Consider the following 11,366-nt stretch of genomic DNA (forward strand, 5'->3'; position numbering starts at 1 on the left):
ATTATATATTGCGGTCCAGTCGATATTGTTTAGATCAGCCATAAAATTGGGAGTATTCAAATTCTGGTAATTTCGCCGCATGACTATGGTGGGCTTAGCCCGCGGAGGTCGTATCCTATAGGATAAATAAATTAAGTCATGGTAAGAAAAGGCTTCAGCGGGAAGCTGATCATGCGCATCAACATGAATAGGCGAGGAAACAACCATTAAGTCCAACAGCGATGGCAAACAATTCGGAAAAAAATGAGTTGCGTTCGTATGAAGTACATTAAGGTTACAGCTATTAATTATATTTTTAAAACGTTTGGCGCGTTGATCATCTTTAATTAAACAAGTATTAAAATCTCCCATAATGATTGTGTGATCAACAGACGCACTAAATTGTTCCAAAAAATTTTCAAAATTATCAAAATAATTAATAGTAAGATTGACTATAAAAAACACCCAGTAGTAGTTTGAGATGGCCGAATAAGACTTCAATAAAAATATGTTCAGATGACTCACAGTATTGTGTCGGAGATTTATTTAAAATAGTAAAGGGGATATGACTACGGAGATATATTGCCACTCCACCACCACCTTTACCGGTACGATCATTCCGGATCAGATGAAAGCCAAGCAAACAGTAAGAAGTTGAAGGTAAGCAGGGTTTCAGAAAAGATTCGGATACTAGGACGGCATGAATATTTTTACTATCGAAGGAAGACAGGAAATCGGGGTAATGAGAAGGTACACTCTGTGCATTTATATGCACTACATTAAAATTTCTAGTGAAACCGGAGAAAGTTGAATCTAAAAGAGAGTTTAGAGGAAGAGAAGCACTATGAAAACTATCATCACTAGAGAGCACTGCGTCACTAAGATACTCACTATTGTCATTCGAGTCGCTTAAACTGAGAGTGTTTGAAATCATGCTGGTTATATTAACAACCAACTATTATATGTATGTATAAATTCTAAAAATAATAATATATATATATATATATAAATAGATAAAATAATAAAAATATATATGAATAAAATATATATATATATATAAGTTCTAACCAAGGCATACCTCTAACCCGCCAGCAGTATGTGAGATAGCATTTTAAAATTAATATTGAAAATATCAATCATATCATATATCATAATAAACAATAGGAGTGGATACAATTTTAAAGATTTAAGTGACACGGTAAAGAAAACAATAAAAAAAAAAAAACTACTAAAAAAACATACATCAGCATTATGAATAATTACACAACAAGTATCCACAAACTATAGAACTATTATAACAAGCTATTAAACTATCCCAAAAAAAAAACAAGAAACATTTAAATAATAAAAAGGATATTAAAAAAAAAGTTCTAATTAAAGTAATACAAAAATAAGTGTAAGATATTTAATTACTACAGTTATTTGTACTAAAGAAAAAAAAAAAAACTACGGCCAAAATGCAAGAGTCCAAAGCCAATTAACTACAATTAGCATGTAAACTTGTCAAACGTCTAATTGTTGACATTGTACCGACATGTCCATTAATTATAAATAATGAAAGTAAAAATAGAACAATATAGTATCTAACATAAATACAAAATACAAATCAAAGCTAAACACTAATGTTCAAAAGTATACGATATTAATTTAATGCTACAGTACGTCTAACAAAACAGAGCTTACTTTTTGACAGTTCTCTTGCTTCGAATAGCCTGTGTGGAACTGGTAGATTTAGCAATTGAGTCGACAGAACTGGTACTGGGAATAGCAGCAGGAATAGTAGCCAAAGGAATATCATTCTGTGTGCATTTGATTGAATTAAGTTCAGCTGTTGTGACAATACGATGGCGCTTACCGTCTGACCCAGTAACAATAACGGCACCATCCTTCGTCCAGCATTTAGATATTCCAAACTTCCGTCTCGCAGCCATAAACAGTTCATGTCTCTCCTGAGTAAGGAATTCCGAAAGAGTCACACCCGTATTTTTGAGAGATGTTTTCGAGTACCAGATTTTATTACGAAGCGACGCGTCATGAAATTTGACAAGAATAGCTCGAGGCTTATCTCGCGTGGATTGACCCAATCGCTGGCATCGGCTGAGCTTATCCATGGTAAGCTCGGGCAACTTGAGATTATCTGATAAAACCCTCGACACCACAGTTGGTACATTCTCCTTTACTTCTTCAGGAATTCCATGCAAGAGGAGCATCTTCCTTCTACTTGGCATCTCCATTTGGTTGTATTGCTTTGATAGGAGTTCAACTTGCTTCTGAAGGCTCTCCAACGCAGTTAAAACAAAGACTCTAAATGTATTAAACTGAGCCGCTTGTTGGTGGTTGGACTTGATGCTGGGATAGAACTCTGAAGAGTCTTTTGAAATTCAGCCATCCGTGAGTTGAAGTGTTCAGTCAGGTCTTGAATTGAGTGCTTGATGGACTCCATAGTGCAAATGTGAATGTATTATATATTCTTTCAATGTTTCTGTTTATGGGGGATTTAATCCGTGTTATGGAGATTTAGCTGGCAGGTAGGGAACACAATTAGCACATTTGTATTAGTGTAATTATTGATCTTCCAATTTATATAATTGAAATTAACAAGAGCTCTTATAAAACCGTGTTGTCTTTTATTTGACACCTACCCGAACAAATAAAGAATTTAATGTTTTTGAATGTACATATTTTCAAATATAAAGACTTATAACCTTTTACTGTTGCGATTTCTGTTTCTCTTTTTTAATTTCGAATAGGAAGGCTAATGTAATTTTGGTGATAATTCTCCACCGCGTCATTGGCGTTTTAGGAGGCCTTTAGCCTCCTCTCCCTTTTTGAGGAGAAGGTTTGGAGCTTATTCCACCACGCTGCTCCAATGCGGGTTGGTGGAACACACATGTGGCAGAACTTCGATGAAATTAGATACATGCAGGTTTCCTCACGATGTTTTCCTTTACCGAAAAGCACGAGATGAATTATAACAGAAATTAAGCACATGAAAATTCAGAGGTGCTTGCCCGGGTTTGAACCCACGTTCATCGGTTAAGATTCACGCGTTCTTACCACTGGGCCATCTCGACCTTATAATCGTTATATAAATCGTTTGTATAATATAATTTTAAATATAAAGCTACAACCAGTAAACCAGTACTCTGTAAGAACATTCTCTCACTCACCGCAGAAAACGGTAATAATTGTAACATTTCACCACACGCATCATCATCATATCAACATTTCACCGGAGAGTGATGAATCTAAATCTACTGGCCGCGTATATATATTCTGTCTTAAAAACTTACATGTATTTAAGACAGAATATATATACGCGGTAATAATAAGGTTTGAATTAGCGACCCACTTGTCGTCCTCTGCAAGTCCCGGGCGGACAACCTCCGAAGGTGGGCCGCTCGTGTCCCGCGGCGTAGCCCCCCTGCCGCGCTAGCAGCACCATGCCCTGCCGCAGTCCCGGCGGGAAGCGACCTAGGCCCAGCGACGCCGACTGTCCCGCGCGCACGCTGCCGCACGGGACGCGGTTGCGGTATATCGTGCGCACGGATATCTCCACGAACTCGCCGGACTCCAGAGGTCCTGGGGGGGGGGTGGTGTTAAATATACGTCGCTCTATTCATCTCACAACTAACAGAACGCAACGCACCTATGATAAGTTCGTCGCCCTCGAAGAGTCGCCTTCGCGCGAGCAGTCCCCCCACGACGGGCACCGTCGAGTCCCCTACGTGGAAAATTTCGTCTATTTGAAACTCGCACGCCTCCTGTAAAGTGACATAAATTATAACATTTATAATTTAACAAAAAGGATACTAGTCAACTGCGCAACATATGGTTCACTCACGTCCTCGGGGCCCTACAGGTCGCGGCGCGGCGCCAGCGCCAGCAGGCACGCGTGCAGCGCGTTGAGGCCGGCGCCGCGCACGCAGCTCACCGGGAACACGGCCACCCTGCCGGCCGACACTACTGTGATTTGCGTTCAACTATATATATATATATACATCTAATCCGAAACTAAGCAGAGCTTGTACTATGGCAACCAGACAACTGATATACTATTGTATAGACAATTACACACAGACTCAGGAAAAACAGACATGTTAATGCACACAATTGTCTGTCCTGAGTGGGAACCGAACCCACAACCTTTGGCGTGAAAGGCAAGTATCTAGCAAGGGTGGAACAATGTTGTGGTGAAGGACAATACTATTACCATTACCAATAGTATGGAACTCGTTTTAAAGTCATACATAAGAGTTCACCCAGAAACACTTCGGGCTTAAATAAAGGCTTGTGAAGCTAAGCTTGTGAGTGGGTGATACCTACCCAGTTAGCTACCTAAGTTATATATAATGTTATATATTTAATATTATTTATTATTCACTTGCGTCACCAGGTGCTGGAAGCGTCGCTCGCACGGCGAGACCAGCTGCAGTTTGTACTCGACGTTCCCGAAACGAGGCTCCGGGGGTAGACTCCCGTAGCACTCGTCGCCGGAATCGTCGGCGTCGGGTGTTCTGAGGGCCAAATCGAATATATTTAACATTGATCTTATTTCGATTAATGCCATCCGCGTTCGGTGAGACCGACTCACTGTTTATGATCTCCTGGTACATTAACACTGTAATCCTAACTGAAACTAATTGACTCTTTTAATCTAATCGTTCGGTGAGACCGACTCACTGTTTATGATCTCCTGGTACATTAACACTGTAATCCTATCTGAAACTAATTGACTCTTTTAATCTAATCGTTCGGTGAGACCGTCTCACTGTTTATGATCTCCTGGTACATTAACACTGTCATCCTAACTGAAACTAATTGACTCTTTTAATCTAATCGTTCGGTGAGACCGACTCACTGTTTATGATCTCCTGGTACATTAACACTGTAATCCTAACTGAAACTAATTGACTCTTTTAATCTAATCGTTCGGTGAGACCGACTCACTGTTTACGATCTCCTGGTACATTAACACTGTAATCATAACTGGAACTAATTGACTCTTTTAATCTAATCGTTCGGTGAGACCGTCTCACTGTTTATGATCTCCTGGTACATTAACACTGTAATCCTAACTGAAACTAATTGACTCTTTTAATCTAATCGTTCGGTGAGACCGACTCACTGTTTATGATCTTCTGGTACATTAACACTGTAATCCTAACTGAAACTAATTGACTCTTAATCTAATCGTTCGGTGAAACCGTCTCACTGTTTATGTTCTCCTGGTACATTAACAACGTTATCCTAATTCTAAATCTTTGAAACTAATAATAATAACATCCTGGGACATTTTTCACTCACGGCCATCTGATCCCAAATTAAGCTTGTACAAAACTCGTGCTATGGAAACCAGACAACTGATATACTACATATACTACTTTTCTTTTGTAAATACATACTTATACAGAAAATTACACTCAGACTCAGGACAAACAGACATGTTCATGCACACAAATGCAAACACTGTAATCCTAACTGAAACTAATTGACTCTTTTAATCTAATCGTTCGGTGAGACCAATTTACTGTTTATGATCTTTTAATCTAATCGTTCGGTGAGACCGACTTACTATTTATGATCTTTTAATCTAATCGTTCGGTGAGACCGACTCACTGTTTATGATCTCCTGGTACATTAACACTGTAATCCTAACTGAAACTAATTGACTCTTTTAATCTAATCGTTCGGTGAGACCGACTCACTGTTTATGATCTCCTGGTACATTAACACTGTAATCCTAACTGAAACTAATTGACTCTTTTAATCTAATCGTTCGGTGAGACCGACTCACTGTTTATGATCTCCTGGTACATTAACACTGTAATCCTAACTGAAACTAATTGACTCTTTTAATCTAATCGTTCGGTAAGACCAACTCACTGTTTATGATCTCCTTGTACATTAACACTGTAATCCTAACTGAAACTAATTGACTCTTTTAATGTAATCGTTCGGTGAGACCGACTCACTGTTTATGATCTCCTGGTACATTAACACTGTAATCCTAACTGAAACTAATTGACTCTTTTAATCTAATCGTTCGGTGAGACCGACTCACTGTTTATGATCTCCTTGTACATTAACAATGTAATCCTAACTGAAACTAATTGACTCTTTTAATGTAATCGTTCGGTGAGACCGACTCACTGTTTATGATTTCCTGGTACATTAACACTGTAATCCTAATTCTACATCTCTGAAACTAATTGACTCTTTTAGTCTAGATGTTAGTTAATGAGCTTAAATATAAAGCCTTGATTGAAATTCCGGGTGAAGCGAATAGATATGTTATTGTTTCTTGCTCTTCCATACCGTGGAAAGCAAGCAAAGCCTTAAGAAAAAACGTATAATTACCCAAAAAACAACACATAAGAGATGAGATGGCCTAGTGGTAAGAACGCGTGAATCTTGAACGATGATCGTGGGTTCAAGCCCGGGCAAGCACCACTGAATTTTCATGTGCTTAATTTGTAATTATAATTCATCTCGTGCTTTACGGTGAAGAAAAACATCGTGAGGAAACCTGCATGTGTCTAATTTCACTGAAATTTTGCCACATGTGTATTCCACCAACCCGCATTGGAGCAGCGTGATGGAACAAGCTTCATACCTTCTCTTCAAAAAGGGAGAGGAGATCTTAGCCCAGCAGTGGGACATACACAGGCTGTTAGTTTACTTTACTACTTTACAACACATAAATTATAATACTTTTTTTTTAATTAACAAAAAACATCACTTACGTATCATCGCAGAAGTCTTCCATATCATCAGAGCTGTAGAAGAAGTCACTCTCCAAGTCCTCGGAATTGAAATCACCAGCTAAATACATATCGTCCTTTATCCTGACCTTCTCCAACTTATCGATGACATTGTACACTCTATCGGCAAACTTTGTCCTACTTCTCGTTGCATCCTCATCATCATTGGTCGGTTTCCTCTTCGTCTTCTTAAAATCGTCTTCCGATTTCAAATCGTTGACGTTCTTTCCGATTTTCTCGTCACAGACCTTTGGTATCGACGATTGATTATTCAACGGTTCCGGTACTTCTTGTGATGAACTCTGCCATGCTGTTGTTAGGACGTCCTTCGCTGGCGATGCTTTGTTCTTCTTCCTTCTGTTCTTCCTGCCCGAGTTCCTTCTGCAGGGTTAAATTTTCAAAAATCCTTCCTAAGTGCTAACCTATTGCGTAAAAGGAACCCGTATGCAAATTTTCATGTCGCAGTAGTTTGGGCTGTGCGTTTATATGCCAGTATGTTATATATATGTAAATGAAGCTCTTTGGGCTCTTCATTAAATTTAAATTGCACGTGCATTAACTTCGACTTAATACGTCCAAGTATTATCTGTTGTGGCAACACTTTGCATTATGTCATGTGTCATTCTATAATTAGAGAAATTCACACTGGCTTAATATAATAAAAAGTTAACGACGTTTTCTTAAACATAGAAACAATTCAGATTGTAAAAAAATATTTGAAGCAATAGCTTATAATGTTGTTTCTTTTTACGGGTTAGTAAATAATTATAATTTGTACTCATACTTTGTTTGCAGAAGTAATTTGTGATATGATATAAAAAAGAATAAATTTCGCTTAACAGAGCAACGACATTAGTTTTTATTTCAATAAATAAACTTATTACATATATACAAAGGTTTGTACATACCCTTGGGTGCGTCTGGGTTCTTCCTGCCGTTCTCTTGATCGTTTTTATGTTTTTTCTTATTATTCTGTCTGTTCGTATTGCCATCTGACGGATCGAAGAGGCTGAAGAACGAGTCCATTTTTGTCTGAAAAATTAGATTACCCATTATTGTTCGAATAATAATAATATCCTGGGACATTATTCACACACGGCCATCTGATCCCAAACTAAGCAGAGCTCGTACTACGGAAATCAGACAACTGATATACTACATATACTACTTTTCTTTTGTAAATACATACTTATATAGATAATTACACCCAGACTAGGGACAAACAGACATGTTGATGCACACGAATATCTGTCCTGGTGGGAATCGAACCAACAACCTTCGGCGTGAAAGGTAAGTGTCTACCAACCACGCCAACCGGTCCGTCAATAATGAAATTTAAATATTAAACAAATGGAAGAAATATGTATAATCCGCGCGCGATTAGAATTTTATAAGACATTTTGGAACCAAGACTCGCGTGGATTTTTGCTTTTTATTTGTTATTTTATTGATTTATGGTTAGACAATTATTTTAGAATGTCTTACTTATACTTTTAGATTTAGTTATTAAGCTTATTTTTGTTTTGCTTTTAGAATACTAGTTAACACTCGCAGGTACTAGTTAACTTCGCACGCGTTTTATATTTATATTATACGCGTAGGGGGGTGGTTAAGCCGTGAAAGCGTAACAGACATACAGTTACTTTCGCATTTATAATATTAAGCATAGATGATATTTTTGTTCAGAACTTCATTGCTTACGTTTCAACAATACAACAACAACCGAAGGGAGTCCAAGCGCTTGACCAACGGTTTTACGTGCTTTCTGAGGCACGGGTATGAACACACATCTTACATCCAAACTCCGAGCTGCTATTGAGAATTTTCAAAAGAATAACCCAATAACTTTCTATCAGCCCCACCCGGGGATTGAACTGAGGACCTCGAGATCAGCGGCCTTATATATCGCTTCTAGACCAACAGGGTCAAAAGAATCCTTACTAATATTACGAATGTGAAAGTGTGTTTGTTTCTTTGTTACGCTTTTACGTTTTAACTTCTCGACCGATTATCATGACCGAAAAAATGTTGACATTGTAACAGAAAAGGACAAAGGACATACATCTGTCTCAGTCCCTCAAACATGGGTCAAGCTGCGGGCGAAAACTATTATTATATAAATAGATGTACTTCGCAGTGTCACCCTCTTTAAATTTAGACTCTTAACGTGACAATCGTGAATTTTCTTATTATAAATAAATTTAAATAGAGTTCACTGACACGATAAAAATAAAATTAGCATGCTTTGAATCCGTAACAGCCTGTGAATGTCCCACTGCTGGGCTAAAGTCCTCCTCTCCTCTTTTTGAGGAGAAGGTTTGCAGCTTATTCCACAAAGCTGCTCCGAAGCCGGTTGGTGGAATACACATGTGGCAGAATTTCAGTGTAATCAGACACATGCAGATTTCCTCACGATGTTTTCCTTCACCGTAAAGCAAGAGATGAATTATAATCACAAATTAAGCACATGAAAATTCAGTGGTGCTTGGCCGGGTTTGAACCCACGATCATCGGTTAAGATTCACGCGTTGTTACCACTGGGCCATCTCGGCTCTATACTTTGAATAAAACTACTAATATACATAATAACATTAAGCATATTAATAAATGAAAAGGAATGTTTGTAAGTATGTTTGTCGTTATGTAAACGTTCTTGAACTAATCATTCGATTGTGTATGAGTTTTGGTGAGGTGTTCTGTGTAAAACTGCGAAGATTTCTGACTCAAAAATAAGTAATTTTTTTTTGTTTGTCCTTCCGTAAAAACATTTTATTTAAGCCCTTAAAATATTACGGAGTTAGTAATCTATATAATAACGCGCTTCTAACCACGAGGGTAATGCAGTAACCTGAGACAGCTCCTAACCTTCATAGAGGGATATAAGACCTTAAAGCTTAAAGCAGCAGTAGATACTTGTCTTTTTTTGTATCTTGTAAAATGCTCGAATTCAGGGTGTCATTTTCTTTGACGTCAAAAAAAAAAATCTGTCATAGTTTTTTCTTATAATCATTGTATTAAAGAAAAATCATGACGGCAACTTTAAAATAACATATATACTAATATTATCGACATTAGCTAGCCCTTACTACATCTATACACATACTTACATAGATACAAGTTCTGTAGACATATATGAATTTGCATATTTCGACCGTAATTTTTTCTACTCTTTAATTTTTTTTTATGAATAACACTAAAGCTCAAAAAAAAGAATCCTTTAACAAAGGAGAAGAAGGCACTGAACTGTTTTATCTAAAGTCTATATAATCTGATACAGTGAAGTGGCATAATTTCATCGGACTCACGTGTGGATTCTACCGAGACGATACGACACGAAATTAAATATAAGTATATTGTTTTATATTAATAATTACTACCTAACGTTGAAAATAACAAAAATTAAAACAAACTAAGCCTTAATTTAAAATTGGAACTCAATTTGAAAGCGAATATTTATTTGCTCATACAATAGACATACGATAACGCGACCACAGAACCGCCAACTAATATTTATTGTATAGCTCTATGTATAATAATAATAATAATATCCTGGGACTTTATTCACACACGGCCATCTGATCCCAAATTAAGCAGAGCTTGTGCCATGGAAACCAGACAACTGATATACTACATATACTACTTTTCTTTTGTAAATACATACTTATATAGATAATTACACCCAGACTCAGGACAAACAGACATGTTCATGCACACAAATGTCTGTCCTGGGTGGGAATCGAACCCACAACCTTCGGCGTGAAAGGCAGGTACCTACAACCACGCCAAACGGCTCGTCATATAATATAAATACTACTGCTAGGCTTCAAATTAGTTCCGCCCGAGGTTTTATTCACATTCCTTTTTTTATAAACAAATTAGTCTCATAAAAGGCTCGAATTCAGGGCGTCATTTTGTTTAACTTCAATTGGATAGAATGCGAATAAAACTGCGGGACAGCGCTTGTATATTTTGAAGTTTTATTTTAACAAATAAATATTAAAAATCGATTTCATAATTATAGTATTATTGTAAAATAAAAGCTTTATAAATTGTTTTGGCAACACACCATATTTTCATTTCTGGCATTGGTTATTTTTTTTTTATTAAAGTGGTATATTGCCAATTTCTGTATTTATTCTGGATGTTCCGAAAATGTCATTATATCTAACAGAGTCGAACAAGCAATGTAATTCAAAATTATTTTATGTTATTTTTAGGAAGTACGAGTAAGCTGGCCGGTTAAGGTCTGTTCTACCTTTTTGGATAATACACAGTGGATTGTTTAGCAGAATTTCAGTGAAATTTGATAATTATAAATGCAGGCTGTCTCACGATATTTTTAAACGCAAACTAATCACATGAAAATTCACTGGTGCTTGTTTAGGTTTGAAACAGTCATTATTGTTTAAGGTAGTGTTATATGTATTTCACTATGCCTGCTCGATATATATATTTAAAAAAAAACACACAGAAAGTGACTTGGGAACAGATAAGTAACATTCCTTTTTAATACAATAACATAACATGAATGACAAATTTCATTATCAAAATAATCACAACAGATAACCGATAAGGCATTTTAATGTTTTTATTAGTCATAACAGATTAGAAAAAGTTAAATTA

The 11,366-nt window shown here is 36.9% G+C and overlaps 1 pseudogene; it reads right to left on the reverse strand.

Annotated features, from left to right (window-relative positions):
• Positions 1-1,658: 1,658 nt before the first annotated feature.
• On the reverse strand, positions 1,659-2,534 carry LOC126778407 (uncharacterized; annotated as a pseudogene).
• Between the last annotated feature and the right edge of the window lie 8,832 nt (positions 2,535-11,366).

Source organism: Nymphalis io, chromosome 26, assembly GCF_905147045.1.
Source record: "Nymphalis io chromosome 26, ilAglIoxx1.1, whole genome shotgun sequence".
Classification (NCBI taxonomy): Eukaryota; Metazoa; Arthropoda; class Insecta; order Lepidoptera; family Nymphalidae; genus Nymphalis; species Nymphalis io.